This window comes from Polyergus mexicanus, unplaced genomic scaffold (assembly GCF_030449975.1).
Source record: "Polyergus mexicanus isolate NDT 795.1 unplaced genomic scaffold, iyPolMexi1.0 SCAF_17, whole genome shotgun sequence".
Taxonomy (NCBI): Eukaryota; Metazoa; Arthropoda; class Insecta; order Hymenoptera; family Formicidae; genus Polyergus; species Polyergus mexicanus.
Genome location: NW_027223337.1, coordinates 3,104,227 through 3,124,363, shown reverse-complemented (window position 1 = coordinate 3,124,363; position 20,137 = coordinate 3,104,227). Strand labels below are relative to the sequence as shown.

At 62.3% G+C, this 20,137-nt stretch overlaps 4 pseudogenes; all 4 read right to left on the bottom strand.

Moving 5' to 3' along the window:
• On the bottom strand, nt 1-181 carry LOC138940919 (U2 spliceosomal RNA; annotated as a pseudogene).
• Nucleotides 182-6,513: 6,332 nt separating this feature from the next.
• On the bottom strand, nt 6,514-6,694 carry LOC138940937 (U2 spliceosomal RNA; annotated as a pseudogene).
• Nucleotides 6,695-12,999: 6,305 nt separating this feature from the next.
• LOC138940926 (U2 spliceosomal RNA) lies at nt 13,000-13,179 on the bottom strand (annotated as a pseudogene).
• A 6,296-nt stretch (nt 13,180-19,475) lies between these two features.
• LOC138940918 (U2 spliceosomal RNA) lies at nt 19,476-19,656 on the bottom strand (annotated as a pseudogene).
• Nucleotides 19,657-20,137: the final 481 nt, after the last annotated feature.

Here is a 20,137-nt window from a genome sequence, read left to right as displayed (position 1 = left end):
GATTATTAGGCCGTTCCTGACGGTACTGCAATGCCAGGCCGACCCGCGGCAGAGTCGGAGCAAGCTCCGGTCACCCGCCAGGTTCCAAAAATCAGTTTAATATTCTGAATCCCCTATGGGGATTGTATCAGATATTAAGCTGATAAGAACAGATAAATTGCCGTTTATTTTCAATAAATGTTCCCCGGGGGGACAGCACCCCCCCGGGGTGCGAATACAATTAAAAGCGGCAATTAGCCGCGCGCAAATAACTTAAAATATGGGCGGGAGACAATAGCCCCTCCCGCCAGTGGGCACTATAGCTAAGTACGCTGGGGGGGGCACTAGCCTCCCCCAGGTCGACGGAATAAAATCGGTGATAAATATATTGCCCCGGCTGACTGACCGGGGCAATGTATATCAACATCACAGCATTTCGCCCCCGGGCCAATCACAGATAAGAGGTCAAAGATAAAAAGGACCCGGGGGCGCGCACGCGGCAAAATTATAATTAAAAATAACTATGTAAGACGCGATTCATTCATACTCGACTAAAAAACAATATTAGGTACGCGGCATTCACACTCGAAACAGACAGGCCCACACAACATGCAATAAAATATAAAAAAAAAAAAAAAAAAAAAAAAAAAAAAAAAAATACAACAGGGTTAAATAATAATGGAGCAGGGCAAGGACCCTGCCCCCTCGCCGCCGCGAGCAAATAAATAAATATAAGTGGGCAAGACAACGCACTTAATAAATTACGCGACACACATGCTCGGAACGCAAAATAAATAAGACGAGGACGTTGGAAGTGCCGCACCTACGCATTGGTGGGCCAACGCCGGCGAATCGCGCGGGGGGGTGTCGCGAGCACCCCCTCAGCCGAGGGGCGGGAGGGAGCGGCGTACTGGCGCACGCCAGACACGTGCTCCACGTAGATGTCCCTAGACCAGCGAATGGTGTCCGAGACCATGAGGCGGCGCATCATCGAGGCGTAGGCGTTGCCAATCCTCAGCACCCTCAGTACCGCCTCATTCCTCGGGTCCCACGAGCCAAGGGCACCGACGACGAAGGCCGTCACTACGACGCGATATCCCCGCCGCTGGAGCTCCTCAGCCAAGGGCGAGTATTTGGCGACTTTCCTCGCCCTAGCCTCATCGAAGGACACCCAGCGGTTTTCAAAGGGGATCGTCACGTCACAGATGACGACACACTTGGAGCGCTCGTGCCAGACCACAAGATCGGGCCGTAGCTACCCAAGTTCGCCCTCCATGCCCTCCACCCGCCGGTTTACCCGCTTCTCCCCAGGCATACGGCAAGCCTTCCAGAGGCGGTGCAAGACGGTGTCATGTCTCAGCTGGATGGCGGCGGAATGCACCCCGCAGTGCCCTAAAACGTGGGGAAGGGTCTCGGCTGCTGCCCCGCAACGCCGACACCTTCTGTCCGCCTCCCCCCAACGGCGTGCACCGTTGAGCGGGAGGACGTCCAATTTGGCGCGGTGTATAAAACGCCAGTCGGCGAAGCGAGTGAAGCTGCCGCCGCGGACATAGTGATTGCTCACACCCGCCCGCGACGACACCTCGAACACCTTCCCCTGATCGGGTTTACGCAACAGCGTACCCGCGTAAAATGCCGCCACCGCTGAGCGCAGACGAGTGACCACCTGGTTACGGGCTCCAGGTGGCACCTTTACCGCGTCGCCTCCGGGACGTCGGCACCCGACAATGAGCTCCCCGGTCGCCTCACACCATTCCCACCGAAGGGACAACCTCTCAGACTGCCTCCGCGCGGCATTCCGAGCCGTCGACCACAGGGAGCGCTCCCCTCCCTCGCGTAACCTCCCCTCCTGCGAACCAGAAAGGAAGGCCGCGATGTCCTCGTTGGTCGGAGGACCGCCAATCCGTCTGGCCACAACTCCCCGCAGAGACGCCCACGCGAGCGTCCTGACCGTCGCGTCGCCAGCCGTAAGCATACGGAAGACGTGCGCGACGGACAGGACGTCCGCGAGGTCAGCTAGCGGAAGTAGCCCACAACCCCCTCGTTTCGGGGGGAGGTAGACCACTTCCGCGCTGGCTCTCTGCGGGAGGTTGAGCCAGGCCTTGGCCTTGCGGCGGATCTCCAAGTCCGCCGCCTTCAGGGGACGCTTCTCCACTGTGGCCCCCCGCAGCAGAAAGTCCATACGCGGCAGGATGTTGGCTGCCACTACCTCCAGTTTCTGCCACGGAGCAAGGAGGGATCGGTCAACCGCGCGAAGATCCTCGAGGAGGCCCCCGATTGTGGCAAATGGCGTTTGGTCGACCGAGCAACCCGCCGGGATACCGAGATGGTGATACGGCTCACCGGACGCAAGGGGATGGACGGGCTCTCCCTGGATTTCGAAGGTCGTCGGTAGGACCCTGCTGCCTGCTCCTGCACCGATGTGCAGGGTGGCGCATTTAGCCGGGTTGAACCGCAACCCCACCGACGATGCTCCGTCCTCTGCAGCAGCCAGAAGCCGCTGCATTCCCTCGGGCGTATCGGCAACGAGTGCAATGTCGTCCGCATACGCTAAAACGCTAAAGCGCGAGCCCAATAGATCGAACCCCGCATCGACATCGGTAATTGCACGCAGTACCGAGTCGATAGCGAGGTCAAATACTATGGGGCTCAGCGGACAACCTTGCCGAACCCCCGAACGAACAGGGATGGGGTCGGTGAACCCGTCGGCCGCGCGCACCCGCGTGGTGCATCCCTCATACATGGACTGCCATGTACGAACGATGCCCCCCGGCACCCCGGAGCGAACGAGAGCGCGGCGGATCACCGCGTGCGGGACCGAACCAAACGCGTTGGAAAGGTCCAGCCACGCGACGACCGCCTGCCGCCTAGTCCTCCGCGCATCAGTTAGGATCTCCTGCAGGACAAAGTTGTGCTCAAAGCACCCCTCGCCCCGCAGGAATCCCTTCTGTGCCGGACTAAGCTTGTTGTTGTTGACCGCCCAGTCGGTCAAACGATCGGCAACGAGCGCCGCGAAAAGTTTGGGGGCAGTGTCCCCCAGCGCGAGAGGGCGCCAGTTCTCTAACATGTCCCGGTCGCCTTTTTTGTACACCAATACGGTGTTGGAGGTCTTCCAGGACGCTGGGACTGCCTCGAGCCGATAACACGCGTTAAATAACGCGGTGAGGAGCCGCACTCCCGGATCCGCTCCACGAAGGTCACGGTAAGTGACACCGTCGGGACCCGGCGCAGAGTTCGTCATACGCCGGAGCCGACGGTCCACCTCCAACTCCGTGAAGGGATCCAGGAGCGCGGACTCCCCCTCATCGGCCAAGGGGTCAGCACGCTCCACCTCCGCGCCCAGGCCGTCCAGGTGTTCCCCGCCGCGGTACAGCCCTTCGAAGTACGCCTGAACCCGCTGTCTCGGCACTTGGCACGATTCAGCGGGCCCCTGCAGCACTTCTCGGACCGCCTTGCGACGGTTCGCCCTGTACAGAGCCTGTATGCGCGTAGCTTCGCGCACCCAGCCCCCGCGCCCTTCTCCCTGCTGCTGGGGACCGGCCGGTGCCGGCCCCCTCCTAACGCCGTCTCGCGCCGGCACTCCCCCCTCACCCCGACGCGCCCGCGCCTCACGCGACCGATCCGGACGGTCGCGGGCGCCGGGTGCACCCCCGCCAACCGCTCTCGCTGCATCCTCCCCGAAGAAGGTGGCGACAGCAGCCGCCACCTCCTCCAGGTCCGCAATCGAGGCGACGGCCTCCACCCGCCCGACCAGCGCGTCACGAGCAGCCACACGTTGCCGCCTGTGCTGTCTTGCGACAGCCGCAGGGGCCGGTTGGCCACCGGACGGCAAGCCGGGCGGGGGGTTAGCACGTCGCGGGTTTCGGGGGTGCCCCCCGCCCCCGCTCCTAGAGACCGGCGGTGCCTCGCCGCTCGCTCCGGGGCCGCCGGCTACGGGAACGCCCCGCCGACGGCCCATCACCCCAAGGACACCAACCTGGGCACTCGGATGTCCCGCGATGCTTTCTTCGGCACGCTCTCCCGGTGCCCTCTCCACGCTTGTCCCCGGCTGTGGGACGCCCGCAGTAACCCCTCGAACGGAGCGGACCATCGTCCGCTGCAAGACGACCGAGCAAGGTCGCGTGTTATGCGACGTTGTGGTATTCGCCGGCGTTTGTGGCGGATGACCGGGCGTCCGCCTCAGCCCCACCGGCGTCGGATCGTCGCTCCCGCTGGAGTCGCCGCTCCACCTCCTCCTCGCTCTTCTTCCCACGTGCCTCCTCCACGGCCCACCCGAGTCCCCCTCGTCCTCCGATGGTGTTGAGGGGGGCGCCGCTCCTGGTTGCCGCCGCTCCTCCTGCCCTGGTGTTGAGGGTGTTGAAGGAAGGCGCATCCCGCCGACCACCTCCAACGGTGACCCCTCCAAGATGGTCGGGAGGGGGGAGGGTCTCGATGGTGTGACCCTCCCCGCGGTGTACCCCGTGGCCATCACAGGGGACCCGCATGTCGATGTGGTCACCGTCTGGGTGGTCAGCGTGGCGGATCCGGACGCCGCAGGCAAAGCTGGAGGTGTAATGACCCCCGCGCACACGCCGCAGATGGAAGGCGGCGTGGTGGGGGTCATTCGGGGGGGCGGGGTCCCTCGTTGCGGGGTGGGCGTCCTCGCCCCACCCCTCGCCCCCCCGGATGCCTGCAGCGTCAGCGCGGCACTGAGATTGCGTACCGCGGTGCCGGCTGGGGATGTCATCACCGGCTGGGCCCCCCTGGTGTTCCTCCCTGAAGAAGGGGGCCCCCGCGGTACACCCCTGGCCGATGGTCGGGCCAGGGGGCCCGTCTGTAAAGCGCGCTTCTCGACCGGCACGCTTGACGCCCGAGATCTACTCCGTGTAGTTGGACCCCCACAGGATGTCGTCGGGGGGGTCCTCTCGGGCGTCCTCCTCCATGCGCCCCCCATGCCGCCGAAGGATGGAGATTCGGCGGCAGGGGACCTCCTGGGGGGCGCGCGTGCCGGTCTGGATGCGCCGCTCTTCACGAGAGGCGCGCTCGTGGAACGCCGCAAATTCCTATTAAATTGGGGCCCCGCCTGGCTGGTGGTTGACGGCGGGGCCCCTGCGGCACTCCTCGTCGTTGATTTGCCCCCGCTGGATGGTCTGCGGGGGCTTTTGCGCGCCTCTCTTGCCGCTTGTCCGGACGGGCATCTCCTATTGGCCGCGCCATCTTGTCCTGTGGATCCGCCATTATCCTGTGGATGCGCCTTACCTCTAGTTGCGGCGGCCGACGTCCTCCTCATGGCGGCGCCCAATATGGCGGCTGTCATGGCGGCCGATGATCCCAAGATGGCCGCCCCGCGTGTTGTTGTTGTGGCCAGCGACGGGGATGATCTTCGTGTCGCTGGCCCCGCTGCGGTGACAGCCGCGTAGGAGGGGGACTCTCCTGCTGCTCCGGATGATGTTCGAGCTCCTGTGGATGTTGTTGTTGCAGGTGGTGCGTGTGCTGTTGACGTCGTGGCCGCGGAGTGCGACGTGGGTGGCCGCGAGGAAGTGAGGCTTCGCGACGATGCTCCAGCCGACGCCGATGCAGATGGGGCCGATGCAGAGGCCCGGGTCCGCACACCTGAAAGCCCACCATTATTAGATAATGTTCTCTGTGCTCCGCGTACTGTGCGACACGCAGCTTCCGTCCGGGGGACGTGCTCCTTCTCAAAATGTTCTTTAACCCTTCTATAGGGGACCGCGCCTGTCCCCCTATAATTGCATATGGAGCACACATATGCAATTGTGTCCCCCGGGTGAAACTTTCTAATATGGCGCGATAGATGCTGCGTGTCGCAAAAGTCGCCCCTCGACCTGACATTTCTGTCAGTACTCCCCCAGCATCGCGGACAACATACCCGCTCCGCCAGGGGGTACGTCAGCACTACTTCAAGCGGGCTCTGCGCCATAACAACAATTAATAAATAAATATATAAACAATAAATAGAATAACGACGCGCGGCAAGCACGGAACCCCGCGCGCGGAACGCGGAGGCGGCACGTGGCGGGATAACCTACACACGTGTGTATGCAGGCACCCCGCGGCGGCGGATCGCGATGCGGCGCCCCGCCGTCACAACAAGGTGCAACGATGCACCGCCGCACCGCGATGCACCGCACGCACGCACCACACCCGCGCACCGCACACTCACCGCACTGCCGCACGTCACTCTCGGCGCAGAGCCCCAGGTCGAGGGAGCCCTAACCACAAAACTCGCGGAGCACACGCGTCGCGGCACTTCACTTATACGCGCGCACGAACACGATATCACAAAGTCGCTTCCCGGTGAACGAAAAATCGCGGACACTCACTCGCGGATTAAATAAAACAATAAATAAAACACTTCTCCGAGCTAAGTCAAATACTTGAGAGGCTAAAAGCCTACGCGCGAAGGAGAGGTTAGGTGCGCGTAGGCACCCCAGGGATCCAGCGTATCGCACCGATCTTCGGAAAACCTGGTGCAAGCGGATTATCTGCCACGGGGTTGATACCCAATAATCTGACGGGGTTGTGCTTTTATCAGATTATTAGGCCGTTCCTGACGATACTGCAATGCCAGGCCGACCCGCGGCAGAGTCGGAGCAAGCTCCGGTCACCCGCCAGGTTCCAAAAATCAGTTTAATATTCTGAATCCCCTATGGGGATTGTATCAGATATTAAGCTGATAAGAACAGATACTTTGCCGTTTATTCTCACAATTAATGTTCCCCGGGGGGACAGCACCCCCCCGGGGTGCGAATACAATAAAAAGCGGCAATTAGCCGCGCGCTATATAATTAAAACTATGGGCGGGAGACAATGGCCCCTCCCGCCAGTGGGCACTACAACTAACGCTCTGGGGGAGCACTAGCCTCCCCCAGGTCGAAGAAATAAAAATGTGATAATAGATTGCCCCGGCTGACTGACCGGGGCAATGTACATCAATATCACAGCATTTCGCCCCCGGGCCAATCACAGATAAGCGGTCAGAGATAAAAGGACCCGGGGGCGCGCACGCGGCAAAAGTATAATTAAAATTAATAATGTAAAACGCGGCACACACATACTCGACTAAAAAATAATATTAGGTACGCGGCATTCACACTCGAGACAGACAGGCCCACACAACATGCAATAAAATAAATAAACATAACAGGGTAAATGATAAAAATAGAGCAGGGTAGAGACCCTGCCCCCTCGCCGCCGCGAGCAAATAAATAAATAAAAGTGGGCAAGACAACGCACTTAATAAATTACGCGACATGTACACCCGGAACGCAGAATACAATAAATAAATAATAGACGAGGACGCTGGAAGTGCCGCACCTACGCATTGGTGGGCCAACGCCGGCGAATCGCGCGGGGGGGTGTCGCGAGCACCCCCTCAGCCGAGGGGCGGGAGGGAGCGGCGTACTGGCGCACGCCAGACACGTGCTCCACGTAAATGTCCCTAGACCAGCGAATGGTATCCGAGACCATGAGGCGGCGCATCATCGAGGCGTAGGCGTTGCCAATCCTCAGCACCCTCAGTACCGCCTCATTCCTCGGGTCCCAAGAGCCAAGGGCACCGACGACGAAGGCCGTCACTACGACGCGATATCCCCGCCGCTGGAGCTCCTCAGCCAAGGGCGAGTACTTGGCAACTTTCCTCGCCCTAGCCTCATCGAAGGACACCCAGCGGTTTTCGAAGGGGATCGTCACGTCGCAGATGACGACACACTTGGAGCGCTCGTGCCAGACCACAAGATCGGGCCGTAGCTCCCCAAGTTCGCCCTCCATGCCCTCAACCCGCCGGTTTACCCGCTTCTCCCCAGGCATACGGCAAGCCTTCCAGAGGCGGTGCAAGACGGTGTCATGTCTCAGCTGGATGGCAGCGGAATGCACCCCGCAGTGCCCTAAGACATGGGGAAGGGTCTCGGCTGCTGCCCCGCAACGCCGACACCTTCTGTCCGCCTCCCCCCAACGGCGTGCACCGTTGAGAGGGAGGACGTCCAATCTGGCGCGATGGATGAAACGCCAGTCGGCGAAGCGAGTGAAGCTGCCGCCGCGGACATAGTGATTGCTCACACCCGCCCGCGACGACACCTCGAACACCTTCCCCTGATCGGGTTTACGCAACAGCGTACCCGCGTAAAATGCCGCCACCGCTGAGCGCAGACGAGTGACCACCTGGTTACGGGCTCCAGGTGGCACCTTTACCGCGTCACCTCCGGGACGTCGGCACCCGACAATGAGACTCTCGGTCGCCTCACACCATTCCCACCGAAGGGACAACCTCTCGGACTGCCTCCGCGCAGCATTCCGAGCCGTCGACCACAGGGAGCGCTCCCCTCCCTCGCGTAACCTCCCCTCCTGCGAACCAGAAAGGAAGGCCGCGATGTCCTCGTTGGTCGGAGGACCGCCAATCCGTCTGGCCACAACTCCCCGCAGAGACGCCCACGCGAGCGTCCTGACCGTCGCGTCGCCAGCCGTAAGCATACGGAAGACGTGCGCGACGGACAGGACGTCCGCGAGGTCAGCTAGCGGAAGTAGCCCACAACCCCCTCGTTTCGGGGGGAGGTAGACCACTTCCGCGCTGGCTCTCTGCGGGAGGTTAAGCCAGGCCTTGGCTTTGCGGCGGATCTCTAGGTCCGCCGCCTTCAGGGGACGCTTCTCCACTGTGGCCCCCCGCAGCAGAAAGTCCATACGCGGCAAGATGTTGGTAGCCACTACCTCCAGTTTCTGCCACGGAGCAAGGAGGGATCGGTCAACCGCGCGAAGATCCTCAAGGAGGCCCCCGATCGCGGCGAATGGCGTTTGGTCGACCGAGCAACCCGTCGGGATACCGAGATGGTGATACGGCTCACCGGACGCAAGGGGATGGACGGGCTCTCCCTGGATTTCGAAGGTCGTCGGTAGGACCCTGCTGCCTGCTCCTGCACCGATGTGCAGGGTGGCACATTTAGCAGGGTTGAACCGCAACCCCACCGACGATGCTCCGTCCTCTGCAGCAGCCAGAAGCCGCTGCATTCCCTCGGGCGTATCGGCAACGAGTGCAATGTCGTCCGCATACGCTAAAACGCTAAAGCGCGAGCCCAATAGATCGAACCCCGCATCGACATCGGTAATCGCACGTAATACCGAGTCGATAGCGAGGTCAAATACTATCGGGCTCAGCGGACAACCTTGCCGAACCCCCGAGCGAACAGGGATGGGGTCGGTGAACCCGTCGGCCGCGCGCACCCGCGTGGTGCATCCCTCATACATGGACTGCCATGTACGAACGATGCCCCCCGGCACCCCGGAGCGAACGAGAGCGCGGCGGATCACCGCGTGCGGGACCGAACCAAACGCGTTGGAAAGGTCCAGCCACGCGACGACCGCCTGCCGCCTAGTCCTCCGCGCATCAGTCAGGATCTCCTGCAGGACAAAATTGTGCTCAAAGCACCCCTCGTCCCGCAGGAATCCCTTCTGAGCCGGACTAAGCTTGTTATTAGTGACCGCCCAGTCGGTCAGACGATCAGCAACAAGCGCCGCGAAAAGTTTGGGGGCAGTGTCCCCCAGCGCGAGAGGGCGCCAGTTTTCTAACATGTCCCGGTCACCCTTCTTATACACCAATACGGTGTTGGAGGTCTTCCAGGACGCTGGGACTGCCTCGAGCCGATAACACGCGTTAAACAACGCGGTGAGGAGCCGCACTCCCGGATCCGCTCCACGAAGGTCGCGGTAAGTGATACCGTCGGGACCCGGCGCAGAGTTAGTCATACGCCGGAGCCGACGGTCCACCTCCAACTCCGTGAAGGGATCCAGGAGCGCGGACTCCCCCTCATCGGCCAAGGGGTCAGCACGCTCCACCTCCGCGCCCAGGCCGTCCAGGTGTTCCCCGCCGCGGTACAGCCCTTCGAAGTACGCCTGGATCCGCTGTCTCGGCACTTGGCACGATTCAGCGGGCCCCTGCAGCACTTCTCGGACCGCCTTGCGACGGTTCGCCCTGTACAGAGCCTGTATGCGCGTAGCTTCGCGCACCCAGCCCCCGCGCCCTTCTCCCTGCTGCTGGGGACCGGCCGGTGCCGGCCCCCTCCTAACGCCGTCTCGCGCCGGCACTCCCCCCTCACCCCGACGCGCCCGCGCCTCACGCGACCGATCCGGACGGTCGCGGGCGCCGGGTGCACCCCCGCCAACCGCTCTCGCTGCATCCTCCCCGAAGAAGGTGGCGACAGCAGCCGCCACCTCCTCCAGGTCCGCAATCGAGGCGACGGCCACCACCCGCCCGACCAGCGCGTCACGAGCAGCCACACGTTGCCGCCTGTGCTGTCTTGCGACAGCCGCAGGGGCCGGCCGGCCACCGGACGGCAAGCCGGGCGGGGGGCTAGCACGTCGCGGGTTTCGGGGGTGCCCCCCGCCCCCGCTCCTAGAGACCGGCGGTGCCTCGCCGCTCGCTCCGGAGCCGCCGGCTACGGGAACGCCCCGCCGACGGCCCATCACCCCAAGGACATTTACCTGGGCACTCGGATGTCCCGCGATGCCTTCTTCAGCACGCTCTCCCGGTGCCCTCTCCACGCTGGTCCCCGGCTGCGGGATGCCCGCAGCAACCCCTCGAACCGAGCGGACCATCGTCCGCTGCAAGACGACCGAACACGGTCGTAAGTTAGGCGTCGTTGTTGAATTCGCCGGCGTTTGTGGCGGATGACCGGGCGTCCGCCTCAGCCCCACCGGCGTCGGACCATCGCTCCCGCTGGAGTCGCCGCTCCACCTCCTCCTCGCTCTTCTTCCCACGCACCTCCTCCACGGCCCACCTGAGTCCCCCTCGTCCTCCGATGGTGATGAGGGGGGCGCCGCTCCTTGATGCCGCCGCTCCTCCTGCCCTGGTGTTGAGGGGGTTGAAGGAAGGCGCATCCCGCCGACCACCTCCAACGGTGACCCCTCCAAGATGGTCGGGAGGGGGGAGGGTCTCGATGGGGTGACCCTCCCCGCGGTGTACCCCGTGGCCATCACGGGGGACCCGCATGTAGATGTGGTCACCGTCTGAGTGGTCAGCGTGGCGGATCCGGACGCTGCAGGCACAAACGGTGGTGTGATGACCCCCGCGCACACGCCGCAGATGGGAGGCGGCGTGGTGGGGGTCATTCGGGGGGGCGGGGTCCCTCGTTGCGGGGTGGGCGTCCTCGCCCCACCCCTCGCCCCCCCGGATGCCTGCAGCGTCAGCGCGGCACTGAGATTGCGTACCGCGGTGCCGGCTGGGGATGTCATCGCCGGCTGGGCCCCTCTGGTGTTCCTCCCTGAAGAAGGGGGCCCCCGCGGTACGCCCCTGGCCGATGGTCGGGCCAGGGGGCCCGTCTGTAAAGCGCGCTTCTCGGCCGGCACGCTTGACGCCCGAGATCGGCTCCTGGTCGTAGGACCCCCACAGGATGTCGTCGGGGGGGTCCTCTCGGGCGTCCTCCTCCATGCGCCCCCCATGCCGCCGAAGGATGGAGATTCGGCGGCAGGGGACCTCCTGGGGGGCGCGCGTGCCGGTCTGGATGCGCCGCTCTTCACGAGAGGCGCGCTCGTGGAACGCCGCAAATTCCTGTTATATATGGGCCCCGCCTGGCTGGTGGATGACGGCGGGGCCCCTGCGGCACTCCTCGTCGTTGATTTGCCCCCGCTGGATGGTCTGCGGGGGCTTTTGCGCGCCTCTCTTGCCGCTTGTCCGGACGGGCATCTCCTATTGGCCGCGCCATCTTGCCCTGTGGATCCGCCATAAGACTGTGGATGCGCCTTACCTCTAGTTGCGGCGGCCGACGTCCTCCTCGTGGCGGCGCCCAATATGGCGGCTGTCATGGCGGCCGATCCCAAGATGGCCGCTCCACGTGTTGTTGTGGCCAGCGACGGAGATGTTCGACGTGTCGCTGGCCCCGCTGCAGTGACAGCCGCGTAGGAGGGGGACTCTCCTGCTGCTCCAGATTTTCGGGATGCTGTTGTTGTTGCTGTTGCAGGTGGTGTTGATCGTGTGGTGGACGTCGTGGCCGCGGAGCGTGACGTGGGTGGCCGCGAGGAAGTGAGGTTTCGCGACGATGCTCCAGCCGACGCCGACGCAGATGGGGCCGATGCAGAGGCCCGGGTCCGCACACCTGAAACTCCACCAACATTTGTTATTGTCCTTTGTGCTCCGCGTACTGTGCGACACGCAGCTTCCGTCCGGGGGACGTGCTCCTTCTCGAAATGTTCTTTTACTCTCCTGTAGGGGACCGCGCCTGTCCCCCTATAATTGCATATGGAGCACACATATGCGATAGTGTCCCCCGGGTGGAATTTCCGGATGTGGCGCGACAAATGCTGCGTGTCGCAGAAATCGCCCCTCGACCTGACATTACGGTCTGTGCTCCCCCAGCATCGCGGGCAACACACCCGCTCCGCCAGGGGATAAGTCAATACGACTTCGATTGGGCTCTGCGCCATAACAAATGATAAATAAATAAATAAATAATAAATAAATAATAAAATTAAGACGCGCGGCAAGCGCGGAACCCCGCGCGCGGAACGCGGAGGCGGCACGCGGCGGGATAACCTACACACGTGTGTATGCAGGCACCCCGCGGCGGCGGATCGCGATGCGGCGCCCCGCCGTCACAACAACAGGTGCAACGATGCACCGCCGCACCGCGATGCACCACACGCACGCACCACACCCGCGCACCGCACACTCACCGCACTGCCGCACGTCACTCTCGGCGCAGAGCCCCAGGTCGAGGGAGCCCTAACCAACAAAACTTCGCGGAGCACACGCGTCGCGGCACTTCACTTATACGCGCGGAAAACACGATATCACAAGTCGCTTCTCGGCAAAACGAAAATCGCGGACACACACTCGCGGATTAAAATATACAATAAATAATACTCTTCTCTGAGCTAAGTCTAGTAAGGCTAGAAGCCCACGCGCGAGAGAGAGGTTAGGTGCACGTGGGCACCCCGAGGATCCAGTCTACCGCGCCGATTTCTGGAAACCTGGTGCAAGCAGGTTATCCGCCACGGGGTTGATACCTAATAACCTGATGGGGTTGTGCTTTACCAGATTATTAGGCCGTTCCTGACGGTACTGCAATGCCAGGCCGACCCGCGGCAGAGTCGGAGCAAGCTCCGGTCACCCGCCAGGTTCCAAAAATCAGTTTAATATTCTGAATCCCCTATGGGGATTGTATCAGATATTAAGCTGATAAGAACAGATAAATTGCCGTTTATTTCACAATTAATGTTCCCCGGGAGGACAGCACCCTCCCGGGGTGCGAATACAATTAAAAGCGGCAATTAGCCGCGCGCAAAAATAATTAAAACTATGGGCGGGAGACATTGGCCCCTCCCGCCAGTGGGCACTACAACTAACGCACTGGGGGAGCGCTAGTCTCCCCCAGGTCGAAGAAAATAAAAGTGGTGATAATAAATTGCCCCGGCTGACAGACCGGGGCAATGTATATCAAGATCACAGCTGTTCGCCCCCGGGCCGATCACAGATAAAAAGGTCAGAGATAAAAGGACCCGGGGGCGCGCACGCGGCAAAAAATAAATAAAATTAAATATGTAAAAACGCGGCACACACATACTCGACTAAAATACAATAATAGGTACGCGGCATTCACACTCGGAACAGACAGGCCCACACAACATGCAATAAAATATAAAAGCAAAACAGGGTAAAATAATAAATGGAGCAGGGCAAGACCCTGCTCCCTCGCCGCTGCGAGTAAATAAATAAAAACAAGTGGGCAAGACGACGCACTTAATAAATTACGCGACACACACACTCGAGACGCAGAATAAATAAATAAGACGAGGACGTTGGAAGTGCCGCACCTACGCATTGGTGGGCCAACGCCGGCGAATCGCGCGGGGGGGTGTCGCGAGCACCCCCTCAGCCGAGGGGCGGGAGGGAGCGGCGTACTGGCGCACGCCAGACACGTGCTCCACGTAAATGTCCCTAGACCAGCGAATGGTATCCGAGACCATGAGGCGGCGCATCATCGAGGCGTAGGCGTTGCCAATCCTCAGCACCCTCAGTACCGCCTCATTCCTCGGATCCCACGAGCCAAGGGCACCGACGACGAAGGCCGTCACTACGACGCGATATCCCCGCCGCTGGAGCTCCTCAGCCAAGGGCGAGTATTTGGCGACTTTCCTCGCCCTAGCCTCATCGAAGGACACCCAGCGGTTCTCGAAGGGGATCGTCACGTCGCAGATGACGACACACTTGGAGCGCTCGTGCCAGACCACAAGATCGGGCCGTAGCTCCCCAAGTTCGCCCTCCATGCCCTCAACCCGCCGGTTTACCCGCTTCTCCCCAGGCATACGGCAAGCCTTCCAGAGGCGGTGCAATACGGCGTCGTGCCTCAGCTGAATGGCGGCGGAGTGTACCCCACAATGACCTAAAACATGGGGAAGGGTCTCGGCTGCTGCCCCGCAACGCCGACACCTTCGGTCTGCCTCCCCCCAACGGCGTGCACCGTTGAGAGGGAGGACATCCAATTTGGCGCGATGGATAAAGCGCCAGTCGGCGAAGCGAGTGAAGCTGCCGCCGCGGACATAGTGATTACTCACGCCCGCCCGCGACGACACCTCGAACACCTTCCCCTGGTCCGGCTTACGCAACAGCGTACCCGAATAGAAAGCCGCCACCGCTGAGCGCAGACGAGTAACCACCTGGTTGCGAGCACCAGGTGGCACCTTTACCGCGTCGCCTCCGGGACGTCGGCACCCGACAATGAGCCCCTCGGTCGCCTCACACCATTCCCACCGAAGGGACAACCTCTCAGACTGCCTCCGCGCAGCATTCCGAGCCGACGACCACAGGGAGCGCTCCCCTCCCTCGCGCAACCTCCCCTCCTGCGAACCGGAGAGGAAGGCCGCGATGTCCTCGCTGGTCGGAGGACCGCCAATCCGCCTGGCCACAACTCCCCGCAGAGACGCCCACGCGAGCGTCCTGACCGTCGCGTCGCCAGCCGTAAGCATACGGAAGACGTGCGCGACGGACAGGACGTCCGCGAGGTCAGCTAGCGGAAGTAGCCCACAACCCCCGCGTTTCGGGGGGAGGTAGACCACTTCCGCGCTGGCTCTCTGCGGGAGGTTGAGCCAGGCCTTGGCTTTGCGGCGGATCTCCAAGTCCGCCGCCTTCAGGGGACGCTTCTCCACTGTGGCCCCCCGCAGCAGAAAGTCCATCCGTGGCAGGATGTTCGTTGCCACGACCTCCAGTTTCTGCCACGGGGCAAGGAGGGATCGGTCAACCGCGCGAAGATCCTCAAGGAGGCCCCCGATAGTCGCGAATGGCGTTTGGTCGACCGAGCAACCCGTCGGGATACCGAGATGGTGATACGGCTCACCGGACGCAAGGGGATGGACGGGCTCTCCCTGGATTTCGAAGGTCGTCGGTAGGACCCTGCCGCCTGCTCCTGCACCGATGTGCAGGGTGGCACATTTAGCAGGGTTGAACCGCAACCCCACCGACGATGCTCCGTCCTCTGCAGCAGCCAGGAGCCGCTGCATTCCCTCGGGCGTATCGGCAACGAGTGCAATGTCGTCCGCATACGCTAAAACGCTAAAGCGCGAGCCCAATAGATCGAACCCCGCATCGACGTCGGTAATTGCACGCAGTACCGAGTCGATAGCGAGGTCAAATACTATCGGGCTCAGCGGACAACCTTGCCGAACCCCCGAGCGAACAGGGATGGGGTCGGTGAACCCGCCGGCCGCGCGCACCCGCGTGGTGCATCCCTCATACATGGACTGCCATGTACGAACGATGCCCCCCGGCACCCCGGAGCGAACGAGAGCGCGGCGGATCACCGCGTGCGGGACCGAACCAAACGCGTTGGAAAGGTCCAGCCACGCGACGACCGCCTGCCGCCTAGTCCTCCGCGCATCAGTCAGGATCTCCTGCAGGACAAAGTTGTGCTCAAAGCACCCCTCGTCCCGCAGGAATCCCTTCTGTGCCGGACTAAGCTTATTATTATTGACCGCCCAGTCGGTCAGACGATCGGCAACGAGCGCCGCGAAAAGTTTGGGGGCAGTGTCCCCCAGCGCGAGAGGGCGCCAGTTCTCTAACATGTCCCGGTCGCCTTTCTTATACACCAATACGGTGTTGGAGGTCTTCCAAGACGCTGGGACTGCCTCGAGCCGATAACACGCGTTAAACAACGCGGTGAGGAGCCGCACTCCCGGATCCGCTCCACGGAGGTCACGGTAAGCGATACCGTCGGGACCCGGCGCAGAGTTCGTCATACGCCGGAGCCGACGGTCCACCTCCAACTCCGTGAAGGGATCCAGGAGCGCGGACTCCCCCTCATCGGCCAAGGGGTCAGCACGCTCCACCTCCGCGCCCAGGCCGTCCAGGTGTTCGCCGCCGCGGTACAGCCCTTCAAAGTATGCCTGGATCCGCTGTCTCGGCACTTGGCACGATTCAGCGGGCCCCTGCAGCACTTCTCGGACTGCCTTGCGACGGTTCGCCCTGTACAGAGCCTGTATGCGCGTAGCTTCGCGCACCCAGCCCCCGCGTCCTTCTCCCTGCCGCTGGGGACCGGCCGGTGCCGGCCCCCTCCTGACGCCGTCTCGCGCCGGCACTCCCCCCTCACCCCGACGCGCCCGCGCCTCACGCGACCGATCCGGACGGTCGCGGGCGCCGGGTGCACCCCCGCCAACCGCTCTCGCTGCATCCTCCCCGAAGAAGGTGGCGACAGCAGCCGCCACCTCCTCCAGGTCCGCAATCGAGGCGACGGCCTCCACCCGCCCGACCAGCGCGTCACGGGCAGCCACACGTTGCCGCCTGTGCTGTCTTGCGACAGCCGCAGGGGCCGGTTGGCCACCGGACGGCAAGCCGGGCGGGGGGTTAGCACGCCGCGGGTTTCGGTGGTGCCCCCCGCCCCCGCTCCTAGAGACCGGCGGTGCCTCGCCGCACGCTCCGGGGCCGCCGGTTGCGGGAACGCCCCGCCGACGGCCCATCACCCCAGGGACACTTACTTGGGCACTCGGATGTCCCGCGATGCCTTCTTCAGCACGCTCTCCCGGTGCCCTCTCCACGCTTGTCCCCGGCTGTGGGATGCCCGCAGCAACCCCTCGAACCGAGCGGACCATCGTCCGCTGCAGGACGACCGAACACGGTCGTGTGTTATGCGACGTTGTAGTATTCGCCGGCGTTTGTGGCGGATGACCGGGCGTCCGCCTCGGCCCCACCGGCGTCGGATCGTCGCTCCCGCTGGAGTCGCCGCTCCACCTCCTCCTCGCTCTTCTTCCCACGCACCTCCTCCACGGCCCACCTGAGTCCCCCTCGTCCTCCGATGGCGATGAGGGGGGCGCCGCTCCCTGTTGCCGCCGCTCCTCCTGCCCGGGTGTTGTGGGGGTTGAAGGAAGGCGCATCCCGCCGACCACCTCCAACGGTGACCCCTCCAAGATGGTCGGGAGGGGGGAGGGTCGTGATGGAGTGACCCTCCCCGCGGTGTACCCCGTGGCCATCACGGGGGACCCGCACGTTGACGTGGTCACCGTCTGGGTGGTCAGCGTGGCGGATCCGGACGCTGCAGGCAAAAGCGGTGGTGTAATGACCCCCGCGCACACGCCACAGATGGAAGGCGGCGTGTTGGGGGTCATTCGGGGGGGCGGGGTCCCTCGTTGCGGGGTGGGCGTCCTCGCCCCACCCCTCGCCCCCCCGGATGCCTGCAGCGTCAGCGCGGCACTAAGATTTCGTACCGCGGTGCCGGCTGGGGATGTCATCGCCGGCTGGGCCCCTCTGGTGTTCCTCCCTGAAGAAGGGGGCCCCCGCGGTACGCCCCTGGCCGATGGTCGGGCCAGGGGGCCCGTCCGTGGCGCGCACTTCTCGGCCGGCACGCTTGACGCCCGAGATCTACTCCTGGTGGTGGGACCCCCACAGGATGTCATCGGGGGGGTCCTCTCGGGCGTCCTCCTCCATGCGCCCCCCATGCCGCCGAAGGATGGAGATTCGGCGGCAGGGGACCTCCTGGGGGGCGCGCGTGCCGGTCTGGATGCGCCGCTCTTCACGAGAGGCGCGCTCGTGGAACGCCGCAAATTCCTATTAAATTGGGGCCCCGCCTGGCTGGTGGTTGACGGCGGGGCCCCTGCGGCACTCCCTGTAGATGATTTGCCCCCGCTGGATGGTCTGCGGGGGCTTTTGCGCGCCTCTCTTGCCGCTTGTCCGGACGGGCATCTCCTATTGGCCGCGCCATCTTGGGCTGTGGATCCGCCATTATCCTGTGGATGCGCCTTACCTTTAGTTGCGGCGGCCGACGTCCTCCTCGTGGCGGCGCCCAATATGGCGGCTGTCATGGCGGCCTGTGATGTCAAGATGGCCGCCCCACGTGTTGATGTTGTGGCCAGCGACGGAGATGTTCTTCGTGTCGCTGGCCCCGCTGCGGTGACAGCCGCATATGAGGGGGACTCTCCTGCTGCTCCGGGTGTTGTGTGAGCCTCCGTGGATGATGTTGTTGCAGGTGGTGTTGTTCCTCTTGACGTCGTGGCCGCGGAGCGTGACGTGGGTGGCCGCGAGGAAGTGTGGCTTCGCGACGATGCTCCAGCCGACGCCGATGCAGATGGGGCCGATGCAGAGGCCCGGGTCCGCACACCTGAAAGCCCACCATTATTAGATAGTGTCCTTTGTGCTCCGCGTACTGTGCGACACGCAGCCTCCGTCCGGGGGACGTGCTCCTTCTCAAAATGTTCTTTAACGCGTCGGTAGGGGACCGCGCCTGTCCCCCTATAATTGCATATGGAGCACACATATGCGATAGTGTCCCCCGGGTGGAATTTCCGGATGTGGCGCGACAAATGCTGCGTGTCGCAGAAATCGCCCCTCGACCTGACATTACGGTCTGTGCTCCCCCAGCATCGCGGGCAACACACCCGCTCCGCCAGGGGATAAGTCAATACGACTTCGATTGGGCTCTGCGCCATAACAAATGATAAATAAATAAATAAATAACAATTAATAAAATCTAGACGCGCGGCAAGCGCGGAACCCCGCGCGCGGAAAGCGGAGGCGGCACGTGGCGGGATAACCTACACACGTGTGTATGCAGGCACCCCGCGGCGGCGGATCGCGATGCGGCGCCCCGCCGTCACAACAACAGGTGCAACGATGCACCGCCGCACCGCGATGCACCACACGCACGCACCACACCCGCGCACCGCACACTCACCGCACTGCCGCACGTCACTCTCGGCGCAGAGCCCCAGGTCGAGGGAGCCCTAACCAAAAACTCGCGGAGCACACGCGTCGCGGCACTTCACTTATACGCGCGGAAAACACGATATCACAAGTCGCTTCTCGGCAAAACGAAAATCGCGGACACACACTCGCGGAATAAATACAATAAATAATACTCTTCTCTGAGCTAAGTCTAATAAGGCTAGAAGCCCACGCGCGAGAGAGAGGTTAGGTGCACGTGGGCACCCCGAGGATCCAGTCTACCGCGCCGATTTCCGGAAACCTGGTGCAAGCAGGTTATCCGCCACGGGGTTGATACCTAATAACCTGATGGGGTTGTGCTTTACCAGATTATTAGGCCGTTCCTGACGGTACTGCAATGCCAGGCCGACCCGCGGCAGAGTCGGAGCAAGCTCCGGTCACCCGCCAGGTTCCAAAAATCAGTTTAATATTCTGAATCCCCTATGGGGATTGTATCAGATATTAAGCTGATAAGAACAGATAAATTGCCGTTTATTTTCAATAAATGTTCCCCGGGGGGACAGCACCCCCCCGGGGTGCGAATACAATAAAATTCGGCAATTAGCCGCGCGCAAAGTACTTAAAATATGGGCGGGAGACATTGGCCCCTCCCGCCAGTGGGCACTAAAACTAACGCTCTGGGGGAGCACTAGCCTCCCCCAGGTCGGGAGAAATAAAAAGTTGATAATAGATTGCCCCGGCTGACAGACCGGGGCAATGTACATCAGATCACAGCAATCGCCCCCGGGTCAATCACAGATAAAAAGGTCAGAGATAAAAGGACCCGGGGGCGCGCACGCGGCGAAAATATAAATAAAATTAATTATGTAAACGCGACGCATTCATACTCGACTAAAATACAATAATAGGTACGCGGCATTCATACTCGGAACAGACAGGCCCACACAACATGCAATAAAATATAAAAACAGAACAGGGTATAATAATAAAATTAGAGCAGGGCAAAACCCTGCTCCCTCGCCGCTGCGA